The sequence below is a fragment of the Theropithecus gelada genome, chromosome 1 (genome assembly GCF_003255815.1).
Source record: "Theropithecus gelada isolate Dixy chromosome 1, Tgel_1.0, whole genome shotgun sequence".
NCBI lineage: Eukaryota > Metazoa > Chordata > Mammalia > Primates > Cercopithecidae > Theropithecus > Theropithecus gelada.
Window position 1 is genome coordinate 169,806,238 of NC_037668.1, and position 23,711 is coordinate 169,829,948.

A 23,711-nucleotide genomic window follows, 5' to 3' on the forward strand; every position below is an offset into this window, starting at 1 on the left:
CTATTGTACTTTTGATGTGCATTTCTCTGATCATCAACAATGTTGAGCACCTTTTCATATGCCTGTTTGCCATTTGTATGTCTTCTTTTGAGAAATGTCTATTCAAATCTTCTGCCCATATTTTGATTGAATTATTAGAATGTTTCTATATTTTTTGAACTCTTTATATATTCTGGTTATTATTTCCTGCCAGGTGGATAATTAGCAAATATTTTCTTCCATTTCGTTGATAGTCTCTTCATTTTGTTGACTGTGTCTTTTACAGTGCAGAAACTTTTTAACGTGATGTGATCCCACTTGTCCATGTTTGCTTTCGTTGCCTGTGCTTGTGGGGTATTTCTCAATAAGTCTTTGCCTAGATCAATGTCCTGAAGAATTCTCTCAATGTTTTCTTTTCGTAGTTTTATAGTTTGAGGCCTTAGGTTTAAGTCTTTAATCAATTTTGATTGGATTTTTATGTATGGTGAGAGATAGGGGTCTAGTTTCATTGTTCTTCATATGGATATCGAGTTTTCCTAGCATCATATATTGAAAAGACTATCTTTTCCCCAGTGTTTGTTCTTGACACCTTTGTCAAAAATGAGTTCACTGTAGGTTTGTGGATTTGTTTCTGGGATATCTATCCCCTTTCATTGGTCTCTGTGTGTATTTTTATGGCAGTACCATGCTGTTTTGTTTACCATAGCACTGTAGTATAATTTGAAGTCAAGTAATGTAATTCCTCCAGTTCTGTGTGTTTTGGGTTAGGATAGCTTTGGTTATTATTTTTTTTTTTTGTGGTTCAATAAAAATATTAGGATTGTTTTTTCTATTTCTAGAATGTCATTGATATTTTGATAGAGATTGCACTGAATCTGTAGATTGCTTTGGATAATATGGACATTTTAATAATATTGATTCTTCCAACTCACGAACATGGAGTTATTTTCCATTCTTTTTTGTACTTTTCAATTTTTTCAATCAGTGTTTTATAGTTTTCATTATAGAGTTTTTACTTCTCTCATTAAGTTAATCCATAGGTATTTAATTTTATGTGTGGCTATTGTAAATGGGATTACTTTAATTTTTTTTTCACATTGTTCATTCTTGGCATACAGAAATGCTACTGATTTTTACATGTTGATTTTGTGTTCTGCAACTTTACTGGGTTTATCAGTTCCAATTGTTGTTGTGTTGGAGTCTTTAGGTTTTTCCAAATGTAAGTTCATATTATCTTCACACAGGGATAATTTGGTTTCTTCCTTTCCAATTTGGATGCCTTTTCTATCTTTCTCTTGTCTAATTGTTCAAGCTAAGACTTCCAGTACCATGTTGAAAAACAGTGGTAACAATGGGCATTCTTGTTGTGTTTCAGATCTTAGAGGAAAGGCTTTCATGTTTTCTCCTTCAGCATAATACTAGCTGTGGGTCTGTTGTATATGGCTTTTCTTATATTGGCATATGTTCCTTCTATCCCCAGTTTCTTCTACAAGCCTGTAGCCTTGAGTTAGGCAATTATAACCTCTTAAACTGGAGTCTCCATGGCTATTTGCAGGGTGACCTTACTGACGTCTTCATCCATCATCGCATCAATCACAGTTTCGTAGCCACATCCTGTTCCCCTATGATTTGGGCCAATGCGGGGATGGGGTATCACGGACTCCAAGTAAAGTGCTTGCCACCCCAAGACACTTTATGGTGTCTGGGACATCTTAGCACCTCTCTTAACACCTGGCATGGGACATATCATAATTCCAGTCACAATTATACTATAACCTTTATTCATAATCACACTGACCAGTGCCTAATTTGCACTACCCATCCATATGTTTCCTTATGGGAACTAATATTTCCATTACACCCCAAAGCTCCACATTTGTGACCCAGGTGCAGGGACAGGCTTGGTTCACCTCATGCATCACTAATTACAATATATCTAATTTAAATATTACTAGTGTCATGGTATTAAAAAGACAATCCGTGGCATTCCTACCAGTCAATTTGACATGTGATTGGCAAGGTTCCTCTGTTCTTGCCACCTTAGAATGTACCCTATCCCAGATCAGACGCAAAAGATTCATAGGCACACTTTTAGCTTTTATAGTCTCCACTAAAGTCATCCTAGCAACTGCTAGTGCTGCTGTAGCATCTATTACTGAATCAGTACAAACAGCTACTTTTGTAATTTGGCCAGAAATGTATGTAATGAACTTCTCTTACAGCACGGTATAAATGAAGACATTCTTGCACATCTGCAGGCCCTCGATGCTACCTTGGAATATGTTGGGGAGTGACAAAATGCACTGGTATTCTGACAGCAATTAAACTGCGACTGGGGGCATAAACATATCTGTGTCACTTCTCTGCCATGGAATCAATCAATACATCGCTGGGATTAGGTGAAACAACAACTTTGAGGAACCTGTCATGACAATTTAACAGCAGACATGAAACAACTTAAAACTAAAATTTTAGAATCCCTTCACACCATAGATCTACACACCCAACAAACAGCCATATGGAAGGGTGTGCAAGATCATCTCTCCTGGACAGGACCCCACTCTTGAGGGTCACACCTTGATTGGAAAAGAATGTTGCTGATTATACTCACGTATGTCTTATGCTATTCGCTAATTCTAGGATGCAAAGCTGGAATACCAGCAGTGACCACCATGCCTGACTGACATGTTGCTGCACACTTCTGTACTCTTCAATCAACAAAACCTGATGCAAAAAACAGAAAAGGTCTGGAGGTTCGCATAGCTTCAGTAAAAGATTTGGCTTATGGCAGTCTAATCCTCTTACCTTGAGTTAGTAACTTAAAGTAGGTATATAAGAATATAAGGGAGTTTATCCAAAGAGCTTGTTTACTCATGTGGTCCTAAGACCAACCTTTGATTATTTGTAGGACTGCTCTCTCCAGGGGAGGGCGAAGAGATTAATTTCCCACAAATTTAGTCACAAATTTAGGTTTGTGACTAAAAGCCTTTGTCATTAAATCTATGCTGAATAAATGACGGCAAGGCCGGCTAGTCAGTGCGCAGCTGCCACAACTCTTTCTGTGAGTGGCCCAGTCCCCTGGCCTGCTCTTTCACTGAATATCTGTATCTGAGTACATTATTCATCTGTCATGCAGTCTGAGTCTGCGGGTCAGACCCCGCCACTATGATGCATTCTTCAGTATGCTAACTGCATTTTCAGCTCTAGAATTTCTGCTTATTTTTAATCATTTCAATTTCTTTGTTAAATTTCTTTGGTGGCATTCTAAATTCCTTCTCTATGTTATCTTTAATTTCTTTGAATTTCCCCAGGACAGCTATTTTGAATTCTCTATCTGAAAAGTCACATATATGTGTTTCTCCAGAATTAGTATCTGGTGCCTTATTTAGTTCATTTGGTGAGGTCTTATCTTCCTGGATGGTGTTGATGCTGGTAGATGTCCTACAGTGTCTGGGCACTGAAGAGTCAGGTATATGTTACAGTCTTCACTGTCTGGACTTCTTTGTAGCCATACTTCTTGGGAAGGCTTTCCAGATATTTGAAAGAGCTTGAGAGTTGTCATCTAAGTTGTATCTGCTTTAGGGGGCTCCCCAGGTCCAGTAACACTGTGATTCTTGTAGACTTTAGAGGTACTGCCTTGATGGTCTTGAACAAGATCCAGAAGAATTTTCTGGATTGCTAGGCAGGGACTCTTGTCCTCTTCTCTCACTTTCTCCAAAACAGAGTTGCATTCTCTGTTCTCAACCACTTAAAGCAAGACATGGAGTGACATGAGCATCCCTGTGGCCACCACTATGACTGCACTGGGTGAGATGTAAAGCCAGCACAGTACTGGGCCTTACCCAAGGCCTGCTGTAACTGCTCCCTGGCTACTGTCTAAGTTTGCTTAAGGTCCTGGGGCTCTACAATCAGCAGGTGGCAAAGCCAGTCCAGCCTTCATCCTTCCCTTCAGTGAATTTACATTCCCCAGGCCTTAGGTGGTTCCAGAAGTGCCATCTGGTAGTCAAGGACTAGATTTAAAAACCTTAGAAGTCTACTTGGTACTTTCCTGTACTGTGGCTGAGCCAACACTCAAATCACAAGATGCAGTTCTTCTTACTCCTTTCTTCTTTTTCCAAAGGCAGAGGAGGCTCACCCCACAAACCACAAGGAGTATTGCCAGACTACTGCTGATGTTCTCCTAAGGCCCAAGGTCTGTTAAGTCTCTTGTGAATGCTGCCTGGCCTGGGACTTCATGGCAGTGGGATCCCATCTGGCCCAGTGTAAGTCCAGAAATGTCATCCAAGTGTCAAGTCTTGGAATCAGAGAACCCAAGCGCCCACTTGGTGCTCTACCTGCCTGTGGACATGCTGGTACCTAAGGTGCAAGATGAAGTCCCCTTTACTTTTTCTTCTGCTTTTCTCAAGCAGAAGGAGACCCTCCCCTTAAACCACAGCTAGTAATGTGCTGAGTCTCACCTGAAGCCAGCTTTTCTGAGGCTCACCCAAGGTTCTTGATGTAGTACCTGCGTATTTCTGCTGGTTATTCAAGAACCAAAAGCTCTTCAGTTAACAGGTGATAAATGCTGGCATGACTGGGTCTTTCTTTCAAGGCAGTGGCTTTCCTTCTGCCCAGTGGATGTCTAGAAATTTAATCTGGGAGCTAGGACCTGGAACAGGGGACTCATGGTTCTGACAGGTATCCTATCCTGCTGTGGCTGAGCTGCTCTCCAAGATACAAGACAAAGTACTCTCCACTCTTCCCTCTCCTCCCCTAAGCAGAAGGAAGAAGTCTCTGTTGGCGTGTTGAGCTGTGCAGCCTGGGGTTAGGGGATGGGTGATTCCAGCACTATTTTGGCTTCCCCAGGTGGTATCTCAGAATGTCACATGCTGACCCAGTCTACTGTCTCTGAGCAAGGTTCAGTGCTAGGACTTCCATAAGTGTTGCAGTCCTTATGCCCTAGATTGCCTTTCAAATGTACTTGGAGACACAGAGTGCTATAGCCCTTGGGGACAGGGTTTGCAGGAACTCAATTTTGGACCACTGGGATGGTTGATTCCCCTCTGGCTAGGGCTGGTTCCCTCCATGGGTGGGCATCAGCTGAGTTTGCTTCTGTCTTCCTTTGTGCTCCAACAGGACAGCACTGAGTTCAATGTTTCTCAATTGCTGAATTCTTCTCCTGCAATACTCAGCATGCTCTCTCACCACTCCCTGCTGCCAGGGTAGAGAAGGCGTGGTGTCAGTGATTCAGGACTTTTGTTTTGTTTTCTATCCCTTCAATTCCTCTTTTAATCATTTGAAGTTACAGACAGGTAATATGGGTGCTTACCTGATTTTTGGTTCCAATAAGGTGTTTTTTCTTGTGAATACTTGTTAACGCGTTGTCCTTGTAGGGGGCTAGGATAATGATCACTGGAGCCTTGTATTCCACCATCTTGCTCTGCTTCTTCCCCAGAAGTAACATGCAATTGGCCCTCGAAGAATATGAGCTCGTACTGCATTGGTCCACTAATACGTGCTTTTTTTTTTTTTCCAATAAAAATATTGGAAAATGTTTTAAAGAATTTTTTAAAAACTAAAAAAACTAGCACATGAACTACATAGCCCAGAAATGTCAAAAATATTAAGAAAAAGCTGCCATGAATGCACAAAATATATGTGGATGCTAGTCTATAATTTACTACCATAAAATATACACAAATATATTTTAAAAATTAAAGTTGATCAAAACTTAGACACGCGAATACCTAAAGATGATACTTACCACCAGTCAAGAGAAATGTAAACAAATGTAAAGATTCAATATTAAATTATAACTGTATAAAATTGACTGTAGTATATACTGTATGGCTAACAATTTTGTAGTTACTCCCTGTTGCTATTGCAGTGAGCTAAAGTGTTGTGAATATCCCATAAAACACTGTGTGACACCAATCATCTCCATGTGAAAAGTTTGTCTCTCAGTAAATTGCAGATCACAAGCAAAACGTGGTCTCTTGTGTGTCTTGCATATTTTTCATCATGTTTAGTGCCTATAAAACCTGAATAACATTACGGGGCCCATACAAAGTGCCACTAGTGAGACTAGAAGTGCTTCAAAGAAGCAAAGTCATGACATTACAAAAGAAAGTTGAATTGTTTGATATGTACTGTAGATTGAGGTCTACAGCTGCAACTGCCTGCCATTTCAAGATAAATAAATCCAGCATAAGGGCCCTTGTAAAAGAAGAAAAGGAAATTCATGAAGCTGTCACTGCAGCTATGCCAGTAAGCACAAAAATCTTGCACTTTTTGTAAAATGCCTTCTTATCTTATACTGAAAATACAGCTTTTATGTGGGTGCAAAACTGCTATAAGAAAGGCATACCTATAGACTCTAATATAATTTGAGAAAAAGTTAAGTAATTGCATGAAAACTTAAAGGAAAAGGAAGATGAAGGATCTACATCTGCAGAACTTACCACCAGCAAAGGATGATTTGATAAATTTAGAAATTTAGATGATTTGATAATTTAAGCCTAGCCAGAGGGATTTGGCTTAAAATATGTCAAGATAACAGGAGAAGCAGCTTCTGCTGACCAAGAGGAAGCAAAGTTATCAGAAACCATTAGGAAAATCACAGAGGAGAAAGGGCATCCTTCCGAAAGGTTTTAAATGCAGACAATAGTTGACTGTTCCGGGGGCAAAAGCCACAAGGACATTTATTAGTAAGGAAGAGAAGTAAGTATCACTATTTAAGGCAGGAAGGGATATAGGCTAACCCTACAATTTTGTGAAAATGTAGTCAGGCTTACAATCAGGATATAAAGCTGCTAACCCCTGAACCTTGAAGGGAAAGATAAACACAAGCTGAAAGTGTTTTGTCTCCATACCAAGAAGGCCTGAACAGTAAGAATCCTTTTTTTTTCTGCATTGGTTTCAATGATACTTTGTCCCTTAAGTCAGGATGGACCTTGCCAGTAAAGGGTTGCTTTTTAAAGTTCTTTTGACGTTGGACAATGCCCCTAGCAACCCAGAACCTCACGAGTTCGTGTCAAAGTGGTCTACTTGACCCCAAACACACCTCTAATTCAGTCTCTAGATCAGAAGTTCAATGGTACCATTAAGGCTCATTACACACTGTACTTTTTGGAAAGAATTATTAATGCTATGGAAGAGAACTTCAATAGAAAGAACATTATGAAAGACTGGAAGGGTTACATCATGAAGAAGTCATCATTGTTAGAGAAAGAGCTGTGAAAGCCATCAAGCCTGAGATAATAAATTCCTGCAGGAAAAATCTATGTTCAAATGTGGCTATGACTTCCCAGGATTTAGGACAGAACCAATCCAGCAGAACATAAAAGAGATTGTGGATATGGCAGGAAAAGGAAAAAAAAAAAGCTGTGTGGGGGTTGGCGGGAGTGCTAACGACTTTCTAGATATGAATCTTGGAGGAATTTAAGAACAGATAGACACTGCAATGGAGGAATTAACAGAAGATGACTCGGTGGAGGTGACTGCTTTCAGGTCAGTGCCAGATGATGAGAAAGAAGAGGTGCCAGAGAAAAAAAAATGACATTATCTGTCAGAAGAGTTCCAATTATTCACAACTGTTTTTGACATCTTTTACAAGATGAACCCTTCTATGATAAGAGCACTGAAACAAAACAAAACAAAACAAAAAAATAATGCAATAAGGATCGGTACTGTGTAGAAACATTTTTGGAGAAATGTGAAAGCAAAATGTCAGAAATTACGATGTTTTCCAGTTACATGGAGTGTGCCTGCCTCTCCTGCTTTCCCTTTCAGCTTCTTTCCTCTTCTACCTCTGCCACCTCTGAGACAGAGACACCAACTTTTGTTTCTCCTCCTCCTCCTCAGTCTGCTGAACATGAAGCCAGTGAGGATGAAGCTTTGAATAATGATCCAATTCCACTTAATGACCAGTAATTATGTTTTCTCTTCGTTATGGTTTTCTTACTAACATTTTTTTCCTCTAGCCTACTTTATTATAATAGTGTATATCTATATAACATAGAAAATATTTGCTGACTTCTGGAAATACATAGAAAAATAGGAAACAGTACCCATTTTTTAAGACATTTCAATGCAGAAAAGAAACTGATTATTTATACTGAGATGTGATATCCTATATTAAAGGTATAAACAAAAGGTTATGGAATGTAAAGAAGGGGATAATACAGATTTCAAGTTAAGGGGAAGGGATTATTTTAAGAATTAGAGACTAGCTTAGAGTTTTCAAAAAATTAAGGGCTGCTGAGAACCCCTCTCTGCCACACTGTTATTACATATACCAGTAACAGGAATATTATTCATTTATAAGTTAATTATTTTGAAGATGTTCAAATAAGGACTTATTTCCTCCTAATTATAGAGGTAACTAATTTAAAAATTCTGAGTATTTCTATATGGTTTTGTGCTTAAAGAGCCAAGATATATAATTCAACAAATTCTAACAGTGATACTTTTACATTTGGCTAGAGATACTTGGCAATTTGCAGAATTTATCTAACTTGAAATAAAATCTGATTGCAACTTACCCTCATTCTTATATATCCATTAATATTAATAGAAATCTTTAAAGTAGTATTTAGAAACTAAATGCAAATTAATCAAGGCTATCACTTATGAACCACTTCAAATCGAATCTCTTTCATATGCCCTTTCTCCTCTACAGTGAGCAATTTCTACCCTTTCTAACCATTCAGCATTCACTTTTTGGGGCTACATTATGGTAATATTTTATCCTATGTAGAATCTACTTTTCCTTGATTGGGACAGTCTTTTTCTCTTTTTAATGTGTGTTGTTTCATTTTTCTTGGCTTCAGAAAATTCAACCTTGAGCATAATAAGAACTCATATTCCTTTCTTAACATTTTATTTTGAAAAAAAACTCAGACTTACTGAAAAGGTGAAAAATAATACAAAGAATCCCCATGCAAATCACAGATATTCTCCCAAAGTTAGCATTTTACTGTATTTGCTTTATTATTTTCTCTTTATTTCTATTCTCTCTCCAAGTGAGTACTTGTGTGTACGTGTGTGTGCGTGTGTACTTTCTTCTGTAATGTTTAAGTGTAAGTTGTCGAGCTGATGACATATTGCTAAATAATTTAATGCATATTTACTAGAGTCAAGAAATTCTATTCCATAACTTCAGTTAAATTTTCGAAATCAGAAAAGTAATGTTAATACACTATTAATACCTAATATATAGGCATTCTAATTTTGTAATTGTTTCACTATTTTTCTTTATAGAAAGAGAAAGAAAGATTCTCTGGTTCAGGATCCAATCCAAATGAAGATTGCATTTCATTTGGACTTTCTGTAGTCTCCTTACTTCAGAATAGAAGTCTTTCTTTGACATTCATTACTTGACTGTTTAGAAGATTAGAGGCCATTTGGTGAAAGGTCCCTTTATTTGCATTTATTTGGTGTTTCCTCATGATTACATTAACTTGATGCAATTTTGTCTAGACTATCACAGAACTGATCCTCTGGTTTTTTTTTTCAGTGAATCCTATCAGGAAGTTTAAGATGTCAGTCAAAAGTCATAGTCTCTTATTTGTGTTACAAATAGATGAACATTCCCCCAGTCCCCAGAAAATTGGACATAATTAGATTAGAATAGTACAAATCAGGATATCTAGTATTGGCATAATTTTATTTTTTTACTTTTTAAATTTGTTTATTTTTATTTTACTTTAAGTTCTGGGATACATGTGCAGAACATGCAGGTTTGTTACATAGGTACACATGTGCCATTGTGGTTTGCTGCACCTATCAAACCATCATCTAGGTTTTAAGCTCTTCATGCATTAGATATTTGCCCTAATGCTCTCCCCACCCTTTCTCCTCACCGCCTGACGGGCCCTGGTGTGTGATGTTGCCCTCCCGGTGTCCATGTGTTCTCACTGCTCAACTCCCACTTATGAGTGAGAACATGCGGTTTTTGGTTTTCTGTTCCTGTTAGTTTGCTGATAATGATAGTTTCCAGCTTCATCCAGGTCCCTGCAAAGGACGTGAACACATTCTTTTGTATGGTCGCATAGTATTTCATGCTGTATATGTGCCACATTTTCTTTATCCAGTCTATCACTGACGGGCATTTGGGTTGGTTCCAAGTCTTTGCTATTTTGAATAATGCTGCAAGAAACACACGTCTGCATATGCCTTTATAGTAGAATGACCTATAATTCTTTGGGTATACACCCAGTAATGGGATTGCTGGGTCAAATGGTATTTCTAGTTCTAGATCCTTTAGGAACTGCCACACTGTCTTTCACAATGGTTGAACTAATTTACATTCCTAGCAACAGTGGAAAAACACTCCTATTTCTCCACAGCCTGTCCAGCATCTGTTGTTTCCTGACTTTTCAATGATCGCCATTCTAACTGGCGTGAGATGGTATCTCATTGGGGTTTTGATTTGCATTTCTCCAATGACCAGTAATGATGAGCTTCTTTTTTATGTTTGCTGGTCACATAAATGTCTTCTTTTGAGAAGTGTCTGTTTATATCCTTCGCTCACTTTTTGATATTTTGTTGTTGATGTTTGTTTGTTTGTTGTAAATTTAAGTTCCTTGTAGATTCTGGATATTAGAACTCAGTCAGATGGATTAGATTGCAAAATTTTTCTTCCATTCTCTAGGTTGCCTGTTCACTCTGATGATAGTTTCTTTTGCTGTGTAGAAGCTCTTTAGTTTAATTAGATCCCATTTGTAATCTTAACTTTAATTTGACATTGAATTTTTAACTTTCATTTGGTTTCCTAAAGAACAATTTATAAATAATTAGGATTTGTTTTATATATGCTGAATTAATTCATTGCATAGAAATACTGACAAATACATAATGAATCTATGTGGAGATATATATATATATAAACACATATATGTAGTTTTTTGAAGTGTATGTATTTCACAGGGGTAAAACACTTCAAGATCTGTAAATATGTTGGGCATAGGCATGAAATAGAATATCACTGAAATAATTTTGATCATATGTTTTATTAGTGATAACATATGTATTTTAATTCAGGAGAACTGGTATCAATTCTGGGTATCAGGATTCTTGGGTTCTAACATCTGTGCTGACTTTACAATGACTGTAAAACTTTGTGTAAGTTAACAAATTCATCTAGGTAGCACGTTCCACAATTATTTAGCGAAGATAATAGAATAGAATATTATGCCTTTTTTCCCTCTCAGGGAGTTTTAAGGTTAAAATTAAGCTAATACATAATATTGACTTTAATTAAAATTACTATTGGAACATAGTATTAGTTTATAAATCAATAGTTCACAAGGGAAGAAATTGTGCTAATATAACTGAGAGAAATGTTATCCCATTTATTTTGTTCGTCAGTAAGTGGATGTGGTGTTTCATTAAAAAATGATTGTCTACCTACCATAAAAACTTTAGATCATTCTTTGAGAGAAATAGACCAGTAAAACTCTGGGATTTTGACATGAGTTCACTTTTTAATATTTCAGTTATCAAAAGTCACTGCCTAGATGAGAAAACAGTAGAATGTTTATGAAGGTTTATAGCTGGCTCATTTATAAATACCCAAAACTCTTTGCAGACAATAAAACTGCATGCCAGGTTAATCGTAAACCCCACCTGCCTCTCATATATTTTTGGTAATTAAACTTACAGAGCTTTCAGAGAATTTTCAGTCGTCTCTTAATATGCAAGGCTGCTGCAAATGCCTTTCCCGTAATGCTTATATTTTCGCTTTTGGTAATGTTGGTTGTTGGTTATTTTTACAGTTGATTTTTAAAAAAACTTCATCAATACCTCAGAGAGCACATATAGCTTCAAGTGTCTTCCCTGACTAAATCTGTACTAATCTTTTGTCCAATTGTTGACCCCTCCACTCTCTACATATCTCATACACATTTGTACTGTCTGTTGTTGGGTCTTACGTTAAGTGTGTAAGTTCCTTTAAATCTGCTCCCTGTTCTCTAATTTCTTTGCCCGGACATAATTTCAGGTCTCACCCTTCTTGTAATGGAGTATGTTAGTGACCACAGGATGGCATCCCTACCTTCTCTCGGTTCTTTCTTCAAGCCACTCAAATGTTTCCAAAGTGCAATTAAAATCATTGTACCTTCTTGTCCACATCCTTCTAGGAATATCCACTAAATACCAAATCAAATACTAGACCTTTGTTTAAAAAGAAGCATTTGGTGAAGTGTATAATATATGGGCTTTTGAATAGGATATGGATTGACTCTTCGTTTTTCCCTGAGCAAGGTTTTGAAACTCTGAAAGCCCCACCTTTCTTATTTGTTTTAAAACCTACCAGATGACTATGAAGATTTATATCAGTTAATTTATATAAGGCATCCAGATCACTGCTTGATGTACTGCCTGCACTCAAATAAATGCATCCTTCCCACTGCCCTAAAATAGTCACATACTTCTCCTTTTCGGCTTCCTGTATATACAATGTTCTTTCTTGTCTCCTACAAAGAAGCCAAAAGAGGGGTGTGTGTATGTGTGTGTTTCTTCTTCTCCATTTTTTGTTGTTTTTACTTCTCTCTTTCCACAACTTAGAATATTCACTGACTGTTATGTGTCTTCTTGTTTTCTCACCTATAAAAATGTTATCTGATCTTCAAGGTTCATTTCACATTCCAACTACTGCGTGCATTATTTTTCAATTTCTTTCCACTGAAATGTTGATTACTTTTTTTTTTTTTTTTTTTTTTTTTGAGACGGAGTCTCGCTCTGTAGCCCAGGCTAGAGTGCAGTGGCCGGATCTCAGCTCACTGCAAGCTCCGCCTCCCGGGTTTACGCCATTCTCCGGCCTCAGCCTCCCGAGTAGCTGGGACTACAGACGCCCGCCACCTCGCCCGGCTAGTTTTTTTTTTTGTATTTCTTAGTAGAGACGGGGTTTCACCGTGTTAGCCAGGATGGTCTCGATCTCCTGACCTCGTGATCCACCCGTCTCGGCCTCCCAAAGTGCTGGGATTACAGGCTTGAGCCACCGCGCCCGGCCGATTACTTTCTTTTGAAACTCCATAGTTCTATATTCTTTGCTTATGATATCTGGCACATTCAACCTTGTATTATACTATTTGAATTTTTGTTGCTGAACTCCACTCCAGATGGTTAGCAGATTCAGGGACAACGTATCTTAAGGCTTCCAGCAATTTCACAAGCTAGAAAGCCAATAAATATTTATGTGACAGATTATACTTTCCAAAGATGGCTGCAACAATAACTCCCATTGCACATATGTTATGTAATGTAACATTGGCTATTCCCCATCAAGAAGTAGAGTATCTCTCTTCTCTCTCTTGAACCTGGGCAGAAATTTTGACTATTTGGGGTAATTAGAATAGGACAGAAGTGAGGCTGTTCCTCTTGGTAGCTTTCACTTCCTGACTCTTAGAATGTTTGCTCTTAAGATTCTCCCTTCCTGGAACTCCTTTTTCTCTTTGTGTTTCAGTTTGCATAATTTCTGTTGATCTATCTCTATATATCTCCAATACACCTTCAAGTTTACAGATTCTTTTCTTGGCTGTGTTGAGTCAATAATAAGCTTGTCAAAGTCAGCCGGACATGATGGCTTATGCCTGTAATCCCAGCACTCTGGGAGGCTGAGGTGGGCGGATCACCTGAGGTCAGGAGTTCAAGACCAGCCTGGCCAACATGGTGAAACTCCATCTCTACTAATAATACAAAAATTAGCTGGGCTTGGTGGTGCATGCCACTAATCCCAGCTACTTAGGAGGCTGAGGCAGGAGAATTGCTTGAACCAAGGAGGCAGAGGTTGCAATGAGCCAACATCACGCCATTGCACTCCAATCTGGGCGACAACAATAATGAAACTCTCTCTCCCAAAAAAAAAAAAAAAGCGCATTTTTCTCATATATTTTATTTCTCACATTTTCATTTGATTATGTCTTGTAGCTTTCATCTCTCTGCTAAAATCACCCACCAGATTATGCATACTCTCCACCAGAGCACTTAACATAGCAATCGTAGTTTACCTAAAATCAGTTTGATACTGTAGCATCTGAATCATATTGGCTATTGTCCTCTTGATTACCTTCTTTACACTGCTTTTTTTTTTTTAATTGAAATCTATTTTGTGTAGGATATTGAAGGCCAAGATAAGCAGCTTTATACCTGGAAATGGGCCTGCCTTTCCTTCAGCTGAACCCTTCATGTGAAGGCCAAGGGATAAAGTAAACCTAGTGACACGGTGAACTGGATTTGAGATTTGTTGTTGCTGTTGTTATCTTTAGTGTACATAGGCCTCGGATACCTCAAGTATTACCTTATTTTTAGTGTGAGAAAAGCTTTGTCAGTGGGAGTTTCTCAATATCTGTTCCATCCTCAACTTTAGGAGTTTCCTTTCTGCTTCACCTCAGACAGCATACTCTCCAAATTCTTGCCACATTCCCTGCCATAGTCAATTTGTTAGCTGGTTACCTCGCCAGATGGCACTCTCTTTCATTCTCATTAAGTTCCAGTATTAGAGGTGGGGACTTCTTAGTAACACTGTTTCAGTCTTAGTTAGTAGATCTACTGGGCCAACATGTATGCCTGCCACAGTTCCAGGAGTAGATTTTATTTTCCTATTAACTTTCTGTAGATGTAGTGAGCTTTCAGTGATGGAATATGGGTGACAGTTTTTGTTGCCTTATTTAAAAAATATATATATATATATAATTTGAACTTTTATTTTAGATTTATGAAAGATTTCTACAAGGAGAACTACAAAACACTGCTGAAATAAATGATAGATGTTTGTTTTCTTTCTCCAAAAATCGAAGGATTTAATTTGCAGAAGAGACAGGAAAAAATGATCTAGATGAGGCTTCCTTTACACAGCAGCTGCTGTTCTCTCTGTCAGGTCTGTGCCATGAGGCATGGGCTCCTGTTTCATGGAAACTCTGGGATAATTAATGTTTGTTGTTTTAAATCCTAAGTTTTGGGCTAATTTGTTACCTAGCACTGGATCTCAATAAATATTATCTGCTAGCTGCTATCATGTGGTGAAAAAACTTAAGACTCTTATATTAGGAAGACTTGCCTGAGGAAATAGTTTTAATAGGAAAGCTAGAATTATAAGTTAATTCTCACAATGCAAGATCTGGGTATTTGTCTACCGTATTATACTATATCTGATTATTTAACTCTTAATTAACATAAATCTATTGATTAAGGTATGTCTCCTATCACTTCAAGTTTACATGCTTTCAACTAGTCATCAAATCAGCTGTGTTTAGAAGTAACCTACCTCTTCTAAGAGCAATAGTTACTATAAGATGACATAGCTGCTTAGGATTCAATAGAAGTTTATTGTCTGCATAGAAAAACCTGAGTCTAAATGAAAGCGAAGATATCAGTGATTCTGTGAATAGCTATCACATGGCTTCTGAATAATAAAAGGGGAATTTCTGTGAATTTACCAATGCCAAGTAAAGTAGTTTGTTTTAGCTGAAGTGAAACCAGTAGAAATAAGCGAAGCTAAAGCCAAATGTTGATCTAAATAGCTGAAGGTCATACTAAGTGAGTAAACATACTGCAATTTAATAATTATGAAATACTATATTTCTTAAGTATCTGTTTAGCTATAATGTTTGGCTTGATGATTTAAAAACTAAAGATGTTTTTAGTTAGGGTGGACTAACTGCTATAAAAACAAACCTAAAATCTCAGTAACTTACCATAATTAAGTTTTATTTCTTACTCACGTCACTGGTCATTAGTAAACTAATGCCTCATTGAAGTAGGTGTTTTCCGATTAGGGCTGCTTCATGCAGGTATCATGGATCCAGGCTTCTTGTACCTATGGTTCCACACGTTTTAAGGGCTCAGTTTTCTAAATCTGTCTAGCAGAGAAGTGAAATTCAGACTGTGGTGAAAATACATATGCTCTCAATTACTTTTGCCCAGTGGTGACACACATCAATTTCATTTTCATTCCGTTATTGAGAACAATCACGTCTGATGGGTAAGAGGTCTGGTCAAGAAGATCTAACAGTGTGTCAAGATGAAATAAGTGTTAGGAAATAGCTAGCCAGTTTATACTACAAGATACATGTCTATATAATTGCATTTATGTTTTATGATTTCCTTTTACATCAAGAAGAAGTCAGAAAGGATTATGTATGAAATTGAATGGGAGAAAATTGTGATGTGTGAAGTAGAACAGATTAGGTAAATACATCTTTAATATCACTATTATTTCTTCTTCAAATGTTTGCTATAAATCCTTAATGTTGGCTATAATTTGATATAATTTACCAGTAAATCAACTGGAATTCAAGTTGTTTTTAAGGCATTTATTTACAAATTTAATTTAAAAAGACAGATATAGAACCATTTAATTCTCAATCTTGTTGGACATAAAATTTTGTAAATAGCAATTAGCTCAAATTAGGTTGTTCAGATTTGTATACTTACTCATATTTTGTCACTTTAATTTCAACTACTAAGAGGTATTAAAATATCTAACTATGATTGTGAATTATTTCTTCCTTTAGTTTGGCCAGGTTTTCCTTGTGTATTTTGCAGCTCTGTGATTAGACACATATATGTGAATGCTTATTACAACTCCCTGATAAATGATTTTTTTCACAATCATGAAATGTTTCCCTCTGTCCCTGCTATTAACTTTTGTTTTCAAGTTTATGTTGCCTGATCTTAATATAGCCATACAAGCTTTCATGCTTACTATTAGGATGGTACATTGCTTTACATTCTTTCATTTCAATGAATCTGGGCTTTTATTTTTTATTTTATTTATTTTTTTTTTTGAGACAGAGTCTCACTCTGTCACCCAGGCTGGAGTGCAGTTGTGCAATCTCAGCTCACTGCAACTTCTGCCTCTCAGTTCAAGTAATTCTCCTGCCTCAGCCTCCGGAGTAGCTGGGATTACAGGCATGCACCATGAGGCCTGGATAACTTTTATATTTTTAGTGGAGACAGGGTTTCACAATGTTGGCCAGGCTGGTCCCGAACTCCTGACCTCAAGTGATACGCCCGCCTTGGCCCCCCATACTGCTGGGATTACAGCCATGAGCCACCATGCCTGGCCTGTGCTTTTATTTTAAAGTGTATTTTTAAAGGCAGAAATAGTTGTGTGTGTTTTTTTTAAATCCAGTATGACAATAATTTCCTTTTAATTTGAATAGTCCATTTGTGTTTAATGCAATTATTCATGTGTTTAGACTGATTTCTATTATTTTGTTATTTGTTTTGTATTTCGTCTCTTTTTTGTGTTATTTTTAATTTTATTTCTGCTTTCTTTTGAATCAGTAAAGTACTTTGACATTAATGCATTATTTCACTTTCTTTTATTTGTCCTATAGCTATGTCCCTTGTATTATTTTTTATTTGCTTTTCAAGAGATTGCAATAGATATCCTCAAACTGTTAACATCTATTTAAGTTGTTATTGTGTCCCCATTTAGTGTAAAATGTGACTTAAAGAATTTTTTTTTTTTTTTTTTTTTTTTTTTTTGAGATGAAGTCTCACTCTTTCACCCAGGCTGGAGTGCAGTGGAGCAATCTCAGCTCACTTCAACTCCCATGTCTCAAGTTCAAATGATTCTCCTATCTCAGCCTCCCAAATAGCTGGGATTACAGACGCATGCCACTACGCCTGGCTATTTTTTGTATTTTCAGTAGACATGGGGTTTTGCCATGTTGGCCAGGCTGGTTTCTAACTCCTGACCTCAGGTTGTCTGTCTGCCCAGCCTCCCAAAGTGCTGGGATTAGAGGCGTGAGCCTCCGTGCCCAGCCAACGTAAAGAAATTTAATAAAGTTATTATCCTTCCCTGTTTTTGGTCATGTATTTTACTATTACTTCATACTGCCCCTCAGCTATCTCAGGTCTTTGATAAAGTTTTAATATTTTTATTTATTATTTAGATTTAATAATGCTTATTAATTTTTCTCCAAGTTCATCAGTCTTTTCTTTTGTAGGTGTTTAATGCTGTTATTCCAATCCAGGCTACTTTTCGTTTCAGATCATGTACTTTTAAGTTACAGAATTTCCATCCATTTCTTCGTAACTTCCTATTTCTCAAGATTTCCCACTTTTTCATTCACTTTATCCATTTTCTGCCTTGCAGTCCTTTGATATATTTTAGCAACTTAAAAAACAAACAAACAAATAAACAAAAACCTTGTCCCTGCTAATTCCAACATCTTTTCACCTTGGTGTCTCTTTTGATTTTTTTTTTTTTTTTTCTTGATCATGGGCTGTATTTTTCTACTTCTTTACATAGATTGTAAGTTTTTATTGTATGTTGGACATCATGGGTGACACTTGCAATATGTGAATTATGTTGTTTTCCTGTAAAAGTTATGGTGATTTGTTATGGCAGGCAGTTTGATTATGAAGCATCCTCTTCATTCTATCAGGCTCAATTTTATTTTTTCTTAAGACAGATCTATTTTAGTTTTGTCCTAAGAATTGCCCTTACTCTCACTTACTTTTGTAGTCTCTCAAGGTTTACCAGAGCCTCCCAATTTTTTATATATATCTGTACTGAGAAAGTTATCATACCTATGTTTGGCTTCCAAACCCACAGCAGCCATTCTCAGGTAGTGCTCATGGAGTCTACTTGCGCATATTACAGCCCAGCCTTTATTTAAAGATTCCATGCCAATGTCTGCTATTGCTCCTATGCACAGGTTTTTCCCTTTCAGACCCTGAAATCCTCGCCTCTTGTCCAAGCTTGAAACTTGCACTAGCAGTGTGGTGAGATTGTTGTCTCTTTTGGATTTGTTCTCTCTCCAGTGTGCAGTGAAAAGTGCCCCCACGCTGGAATCCAATCCAGAAACAGGTATAAAATGATATGTTTTCCTTTTTCAAAGTCATATGCCTGCATTTCAATTTTTGTTGTCTCAAATTTTTCCAGTTTCATAGCAGTTTATAGAGGGAGACATATCTTTTTCCAGTTCCTCTATTATGATAAAAATTAGAAATCCCAGTTGAATCAACTATCGTAATAAATAATTAATAGAAGGTGAAGTCTGTTTTTCTCTTCATGTCTTGTCTTTTTTTGCATCATGTAGCTCAGGTAATATTATTATATGAATACAATGTAGAGTCCTGGGTGCTCATTTTTACAGCTAATTACAATGATTATAATTAATATATAAATACTAATCACCCTATCTAATTTTTAAAATTAAAAAACCAACAGCAATATCAATTCATCTTTAGATGCCACTTATTCAATAGACAATCACAGCAATTGCCTTAATTAGAAAAGTTATTGGTAGAAGAAAAGACAAACAATAAAATGAAGACTACAACTTTCTGAAAACCAAATCAGGCCTTTTTTTCTTTTTTCTAAAAATAACTGTGTCCTTTGATGAGTACTTCTATAGATACAATACCATAGGAAATAAATGACAAGTGGGAAAGGGAGCTTTTTCAAATTCACACAGGTTCTCCTACTCTGCCAGCATGAAAATGCTGTTGATTATAATAAAATGTGATTTTGTTTTCATCATACGCTTCCAAAAATCCGGTATTAATAATAAATAAATTAAACTGAATAGGATTTAATATAGGAAATCCTGAGTTATAGCCAACTGGAAACCAGAGGTCTTAGAAAATGTAAGTGCCAGTTCCAATGAAAAAGTATGTAGTATATCCTACTAGTTGTCTTTGGAGTATATACGCAGTTAATTAAAATAATTTGACTTCTAAACCCTGTACTGAATGAAAATCAGAATCGAAACCATCTTTCTTAGCGAACTATCACAAGAACAGAAAACCAAACACCGCATGTTCTCACTCATAGGTGGGAACTGAACAAGGAGATCACTTGGACTCGGGAAGGGGAACATCACACACGGGGGCCTATCATGGGGAGCGGGGAGGGGGGAGGGATTGCATTGGGAGTTATACCTGATGTAAATGACGAGTTGATGGGTGCTGACGAGTTGATGGGTGCAGCACAGCAACATGGCACAAGTATACATATGTAACAAACCTGCACGTTATGCACATGTACCCTAGAACTTAAAGTATAATAATAATAATAAATTAAAAAATAAATAAATAAATAAATAAAAATTTTAAAAAAAAGTTTTAGTTAGCTACAAAGCTAATGAAATTTCAGTTTTGTTAAAAGAAGCATTTAAAACCATTTTTACGGCCGCGCGCGGTGGCTCACGCCTGTAATCCCAGCACTTTGGGAGGCCGAGGCGGGCGGATCACAAGGTCAGGAGATGGAGACCACGGTGAAACCCCGTCTCTACTAATAATACAAAAAACTAGCCGGGCGTGGTGGCGGGCACGTGTAGTCCCAGCTAGTCAGGAGGCTGAGGCAGGAGACTGGTGTGAACCCCGGAGGCGGAGCTTGCAGTGAGCCGAGATCGGGGCCACTGCACTCCAGCTCAAAAAAAATAAAAATAAATAAAAATAAAAAAATATAAAACCATTTTTACTATGTTGGGAGTATTATCTATTCTTAATTATTCCAAATTTATACTGTATATCTTATTAACTCCTATTTTCTTCATTTTAAGACTACACATTAATTTCACTGGTTTATTATTTGGATTCAGACACCACAAAAATTAATTAGAAGATATTTTAATGTAACTGTGATTTATTAATATTCTTATATTTATATTCTTAGGTATCTTAGAAAGGTACTTCAATGTGACTTTAAATTCTGTAAGAGCGTCTTTTTAAAATCTTCTCTACTACTTTTATTTATCACCACTTATTACACATCACAATAAATACTTATTTCATATATTTTTCATGTTGTATGTTTGCTAGTATGTATCAAGAAGAAAGAATGGAAGAGCACTCAAGCTTTCTCCAATGCTGACATTTTGAAAATGTCATAGTTTATAAGGAAATAACGAAAAACCCTATTACATGGCAGAACATTCTGACCTTTTGCTTGGAAATTGATACGAGTTCTTGGGCAAACTCTGTAAAGAAACTCAGAGGTAAAATTCAGTTACTAATAAGTAATCGAAGATTTCAAAGGTCACAGCACAAGCAACAATTTGGTCTACAAGCTAGGGCATGGAATAAATTTATTTTTCAATTATCAATTTCCTCTCTAATGTTATTTCAGGGCAGCAGACATGTGAAGGTGTGTGTGCGTGTGTGTATGTGTGTGTGTGTGTGTGTGTGTGTGTGTTTTAAGGCAGCTTTGGATATTGATTTTTAAAGTATTTTTTAAAGGTTACATTGAGATATAGTTGGCATATAACAGGTTGCGCATAATTAAAACAAACAACTTGATAAAATTTGACATACGTATATACCTGGGAAACCATCATCATGATCAAGATAATGAATGTGTACGTTACAGGCAAACTTTCCTGGTGCCTCTTTGTACTCCATTCTTCCCTATCCCAACCCCTAAGCAGTAACTGATCTACTTTCTATCACTGTGGACTATTTCACATTGTCAAGATATTTTTGTAAATTAAATCATACTGTATGTTCTTCTTAATTATCTGGCTTCTCTCAACAAAATTATGTTGAGACTCATTCATGCTGTAATATATATCAACAGAAGATTGTTATTTATTGCTGAGGAATATTTTGAATGTACATAATACGGTTTGCTTTTTCACTCACCTGGTGACGGAAAGTTCAGTTGTTTCAAGGTTTTGGCTATGTTAAAGTTGTATAAATGTTTGCATACAAATGAGATGGCTGGATGAGAGTAGGCATATTTTTAACTTTTAATGAAACTGCAAAATGGTTTTCTAAAGCTGTTGTAACACTTTACATGCCTCCCAGCAGTATATAAAAGTTCCAGTTCCTCAACCTCCTTGCCAGGATTTGAAATGTTCAGGTTTAAAAATACTTTTTTCAACTTTTATTTTAGAATCAGGAATAACACATGCAGGTGTGTTACAAGGATACATTGCATGATCCTGAGGTTTGGAGTACAAATGAATCTGTCACACAGGTAGTGAGCATAGTACCCAACAGGTAGTTTTTTTCAACACTTAACCCCCTCTCTCGCTCTCCCCTATTACATTCTCCAATCTCTGTTGTTCTCATTTTTATGACCATTTGTACCCAGTGTGTAGTTTGCCCTTACAAGCAAGAACATGTAGTATTTGATTTTCTGTTTCTACATTAGTTTGCTGAGGCTAATGGTTTCCAGCTGCATCCATGTTGCTGCAAAGATCACGATTTCTTTCTTTTATATGCCTACATAATATCTGATGGTACATATGTACCACATTTTCTTTATCAGATCTACTCTTGATGGGTACCTGGGTTGATTCCATGTGTTTGCTATTGTGAATAATGCTGCAATGAACATATGAGTACACATGTATTTTTGGTCAAATTTTTTTTTCTTTGGATATATATACTCAGTAGTGGAATTGCTGAGGTGAATGTTAGTTCAACTCTCAGTTCTTCAAGAAATCTCCAAACTACTTTCCACAGTGGCTGAATTAATTTACATTGCCACCAACAGTTCATAAGTGTTCCTTTTCTTCACAGCCTCACCATGTTATTTTTTTTAAATAATAGCTATCTGTATTTTTTAAATAATAGCCATTCTGACTCATGTGAGAGTTGTCTCATTGTGATTTCGATTTGCATTTCTCTGATGATTAGTGATGAAGAACATTGTTGTATGTTTAGTGGATGCTTGTATGTCTTCTTGTGAGAAGTGTCTGTTCATGTTCTTTGCCACTTTGCTTTTTCCTTGTTGATTTAAGTTCCTTATATAATCTAGATAATAAGCCTTTTTTGGATGCATAGTTTGTGAATATTTTCTCCCACTCAATAGGTTGTCTGTTTACTCATTTGATAGTTTCTCTGTCTGTGCAGAAGTTCTTTAGTTTAATTACAGCCTATTGTTACAGGAAAGGGGTTCCGATGCAGATCTCGAGAGAGGGATCTTGGATGTTGCACAAGAAAAACTCAGGGCGAGCCTGTACAGTAAAGTGAAAGCAAGTTTATTAAGAAAGGAAAGGAATGAAAGAATGGCTACTCCATAGACAGCGCAGCCCCAAGGGCTGCTGGTTGTTCATTTTTATGGTTATTTTTTGATAATATACTAAATGAGGGGTGGAGTATTCATGTCTCTCCCTTCTAGACCATATAAGGTAACTTCCTGATGTTGCCATGGCATTTGTAAACACAGTAGGTCAGCTGTGTCTAAACTCCAAAGGGAGGAGGCTTCAATGAGTCTTGTCTAATCTTCCCCACTTTCTGTAAGGGCCTGAACTAATTTTTCAAGTCTTTGGAATCCTCTTGGCTGAGAGGGGCATCAATTCAGTCAGTTGTGGGGATTAGAGATTTGTTTTTGGCTTACAGTATTGTATCCCAGCAATCTTTGCGTAGTCTAGAAATTTTAAAATTTTACATTTCACATGTAGGCATATCATCATTTGACTTAATTATTGTATATGACGTGAGATTTGGATAAAAGTTAATTTAAAATTTTTTATTTTGTATAAGTTATTTCAATGGTTCTTTCACAGTTTTTGAAGGCTATCTTTCCCAACTAAATCGCCTTGTAGAAATCTGTTGTCCATGTATATGTGGCTCTCTAATCTCTTCCATTCAACTATGTGTCTATCTTTATGTCAATACTACACTGCATGATTACTATGACTTTATGCATCTTTTGTACTTGGTCATTAGCTACTTATATCCAGATGGGTCCCCAACTTATGGTGACTTGATCTGTGAATTTTCAACTTAACTATGGGTTCATCGAGGTATTAAATGCATTTTAAACCTACAGTATGGGATTTTAT

General features: G+C 36.7%; 1 long non-coding RNA gene across 1 annotated transcript in view; it reads left to right on the forward strand.

The window, feature by feature from the left end:
• Positions 1–15,933: 15,933 nt before the first annotated feature.
• LOC112619481 overlaps positions 15,934–23,711 on the forward strand; it is a 41,621-nt gene continuing 33,843 nt past the window's right edge. Inside the window, exon 1 of the long non-coding RNA XR_003118230.1 lies at positions 15,934–16,146. This is a non-coding gene — a long non-coding RNA (uncharacterized LOC112619481). The remainder of the gene's footprint in view (positions 16,147–23,711) is intronic.